General features: G+C 41.4%; 1 long non-coding RNA gene across 1 annotated transcript; it reads right to left on the bottom strand.

Moving 5' to 3' along the window:
* Positions 1–790: 790 nt before the first annotated feature.
* Positions 791–2,712, bottom strand: LOC129469113 (uncharacterized). The gene is made up of 3 exons (XR_008652909.2): positions 2,691–2,712; positions 2,448–2,608; positions 791–1,733 (listed from the first exon to the last, which is right to left on the bottom strand). It is a non-coding gene; the product is annotated as an uncharacterized lncRNA (long non-coding RNA).
* Between the last annotated feature and the right edge of the window lie 1,453 nt (positions 2,713–4,165).

Here is a 4,165-nt window from a genome sequence, read left to right as displayed (position 1 = left end):
CCTAGGACACATGAAGACTTTCTACAGGAAGGTTCTCAGCCTCCGATTCCGGGCCCTGTGCCGGGGAGGAAGCAGAGACCAAACCTTAATGGGATGTGTGTCAGGCAGCATCTCCACAACTACCCTGTGAGGTAGGTTGTGTAGTTCTATTGTACAGATGGGGGATGAGGGCTCAGCAGAGGTGAAGAGTCTTGCCCAGGTCATGCAGCAAGGAACACCAGCCAGGATTCAAGCCCAGGTCTGTCAGGTTCCGAAGCCCACATGTTTTCTCTAGGGAAGACATAAGAAGCGGTCCTATCCAATAAAGACCCTCAGGTTAAAAGCTCAGGGGCTCTCAGTCCACCCTAGACGGGCCCCAGGGTCAAAGATGAAACCCCTCCAGGGGAGTAGCCACAGCCCCAGCATCTACTTCTGGCCCCAGGGCAGCCAGGCAGGCAGGAGTGGGGCTTAAGAGTGATTGCTACCCCCAAAGCACCAGCAACCAGTGCCACAGGTGATGGCTCTGGCTGCCCAGAAGCTGTGGGTGGGGCAAGGGCTGGTCTTGTCCTGAGGCCCTGTGGCCCCAGGTGGGCAGAGCCAGGCCATTGAGCCAGGCAGTCTCTAGCAGGCTGCAGAAGTGGGCCTTCAGTGTGGGGCCAGATGGGTTGGCACTGGCAGCAGGGGTAGGTGAGGCACCACAGGACTCTTCCCCAGCGGCTGCTTTTGTTCAAAGAAAGCAACTTGAAGAAAGTAATTTATATTAAAATTTTTATTTGATCTAACACTTGACCTTTTTAGCTCAAAGCTTCACTTGGGGAGACAGGAATGAGGGAATTAATACCTTTTTATTATGGAAAATGTCAAACATACACAAAGCAGAGAGAATAGTATAACAAGTGTCCATGCACCTATCACTCCATTTTAACAGTGAGCAACATTCTGTTGCTCTTAGTTATACTCTGTCCTCCCCACCACTTTTTGTTCATTTACTAGAGTATCTTAAAGCAATCAAGGATAAAATATCCTTTTACTTGTAAATTCTTTAGGAAAAATCTCTGACATAGACAAATTGTATATCCATAACACAAACACAATTTTATGACCAGACCCAGAAAACTTAACGATAATTCCTTGTGAACACAAAATATCTGAGACAGGTCTCAGTCAATTTAAGAAGTTTACTTTACCAAAGTTAAGGATGCATGCCTGTGACCCAGCCTCAGGAGGTCCTGATGACATGCGCCCAAGGTGGTGGGAACATAGCTTTGCTTTTACACATTTTAGGGAGACATGAGATATCAATCCATATGGATAAGTTGTACCTTGGTTCAGTCTGGAAAGGCAGGGACAACTCGAAATGGGGAAGGGGTTTCCGTTTCCAGGTCATAGGTAGGTGAGAGACAAACTGGTTGCATTCTTTTGAGTTTCTGATTAGCATTTCCAAAGAAGACAGTCAGATGTGCATTTATCTCAGTGAGCAGAGGGATGACCTTGAATAGAATAGGAGGCAGGTTTGCCCTAAGCAGTTCCTAGCTTGACCTTTCCCTTTAGCATAGAGATTTGGGGGTCCCAAGATTTATTTCCCCTTCATATTTACCCCTTTTCTTTTTGAAATCTTTCAGAGAAGGCATTTTAGAAGAAAATGAGTCTCTGGTCTCAGGTTTCCTGTGATTTCTCATTTTAGGATGGTTTATTCCTAGACAGGTAGGTCCCATGTTATTAGGAAAGCTCATTTTTAGCAGGAGTTTCTTATCCTAGGAAGAGAAAATAGAGGGAGGAAGGGAGAAAACAACAACAAACAAAAAAGAACAATCCTGGAAAATTGATATAGGCCATATTACTCTGAAGTCCGTACATCAGTAGGCAGGTATGAAAGTGGCTTATGTATGTAAATACATTGCTGTTATTTGCTTCAGAAATTTGTTGTCTAGCTTCAGTTTGCAGGGCTTTAAGAAAGCACAGCTTAGTTTTCTGTGATTTCAAATTAGGAAAAATGGGGCAGAGGAGGAGAAAAGAAAGAAGGCAAACAATTGAAAACATTGTTTTGGAGACTGGTAGCCAGGAAAAAATAGAATTCAGTTCAAACTGTAGAAAATAATAAAAACGGAAAAACATTAGGCAAGAGTAGAACTAACAACAGGTGTACTATAGTTTTTGAAACATTTTTCTCTCTCCAGTTTTCAATTTTTACTAAAGACCAATCATGGTAGGACCAATTTGCTTTACTATTCTTGGCCTGATTATACAAAAGTGCAGCAAGAGTAATTATTTTTCACATAGGCTTTTAAAATTGGCTTTGATGGAACTTTGTTCTGTAGAAGGAATCTCAGGTAAGACTTTTTTAAAGCTGAGCCCAGCCATGGCTTTATACCATCAAATATCTATGAGTTGGGTAACTCCTCTCCTCTTGAGGTCTCAGAATAACTTGGGGCTTCTGAGCCTGTCAGAAAGTGACATTCTTTACTTACCACAGGTTAGGAACGCTGTACAGGGGCTGTGTAGACAAGGTATGAGGCCAGTTTTCTCAAGGTGCTTTTATTGGCTCTATAAGTCAAGTTTAATTCTTTAAAGGAAAGCATATCATTCCAGTCAAAGCCTTGATAAAATAAACAGTTCCTCCAATTATGTCCTGTTACAAAACAAAACAAAACAGATTCTTATTGCACTTATGCAAATAACTATATTGTCATAAGTTAAGAATACTCACAAACAGTTTTCAAATTCTGAAGAAATCAGAGAGAGATAAACAAATATGTTTCAAATTTTGTTTACAGGAGTGTGTTTAAGAAAATTTTTCTTGAAGGCCGGGCGCGGTGGCTCACGTTTGTAATCCTAGCACTTTGGGAGGCCGAGGCAGGCGGATCACAAGGTCAGGAGATCGAGACCACGGTGAAACCCCATCTCTACTAAAAATACAAAAAATTAGCCGGGCGTGGTGGGGGGCACCTGTAGTCCCAGCTACTCGGAGAGGCTGAGGCAGGAGAATGGCGTGAACCTGGGAGGTGGAGCTTGCAGTGAGCCGAGATTGCACCACTGCACTCCAGCCTGGGCGACAGAGCGAGACTCCGTCTCAAAAAAAAAAAAAAAAGAAAATTTTTCTTGACTGAAAAACAAAACGAAGGATCAGCAATGTTTTAAGCAAAAAGTCAAAAAGGATTACTTCAGCCTTCTGCTAGTTCAGTCCATGCAGTTAACTCCTGTTCTGTTTGATATTCATGAATATTTCAGCTCTCCATGAGAGTCCTGAAATTTTCCTTTGTTCTAATGTCACAGTTTCCAAAGTTATTAGAAACCTGCATTCAAGAGCACCTATCAAAGTCCTATTGCTAATTATAAACCACCTTTTGAAGAGGATCAAAACAACAATTGTCTGTGGATGACAAAAAGTCATAAGACAGTCATTATTAAAACCACGATTGGGCCAGGTGCAGTGGCTCATGCCTGTAATCCCAGCACTTTGGGAGGCCAAGGCAGGTGGATCATGAGGTCAAGAGATTGAGACCATCCTGGCCAACATGGCGAAACCCTGTCTCTACTAAAAATATAAAAAATTAGCCAGGTGTGGTGGCACAGGCCTGTAGTCCCAGCTACTCGGGAGGCTGAGGCAGGAGAATTGCGTGAACCTGGGAGTTGGAGGTTGCAGTGAGCTGAGATCACGCCACTGCACTCCAGCCTGGGTGGCAGAGTGAGACTCTGTCTCAAAAAAAAAAACAAAAAAAAAAACACAATTGACTAGGAATTTTGGTTACTTACATCCATAGCATTCAACAATTTTATGTAACAATTATAATTATTAATAATAACATACACTAAGTCATATCAGAATTATAGGAGTTTCCCATAGTTTTGGAACACATACCCGTAACATTTATACAAATACAGTCCAAAGAATACTAAACAGTATTTCATATTTGACAATGCTTCTTGTATGATTTTTATATCAAATAAGCTGAATATGTCTCTTTTGGAGTTCAGGGGATTAATATCAAAAAATTAATGAGAACCCAAGTTAGAATTTGACTTTGGAAAGTTGGTCAAATATAAAAAATTTAAAATGCTTGATATAACAAAATAGGATCACAGGCCATTATAAAATAAGTCATTCATGTAACCAAACTGATAAAGATTTTTTTAAAAAGGTGAAAACCATTATTCTTTGAGAGAGACTTAATTTCCCAAACAATAA

Source organism: Symphalangus syndactylus, chromosome 12, assembly GCF_028878055.3.
Source record: "Symphalangus syndactylus isolate Jambi chromosome 12, NHGRI_mSymSyn1-v2.1_pri, whole genome shotgun sequence".
In the NCBI taxonomy this organism is placed as follows: Eukaryota; Metazoa; Chordata; class Mammalia; order Primates; family Hylobatidae; genus Symphalangus; species Symphalangus syndactylus.
Note: the sequence above shows the minus strand (reverse complement) of the source record. Positions and strands in the feature narration are given on the sequence as shown.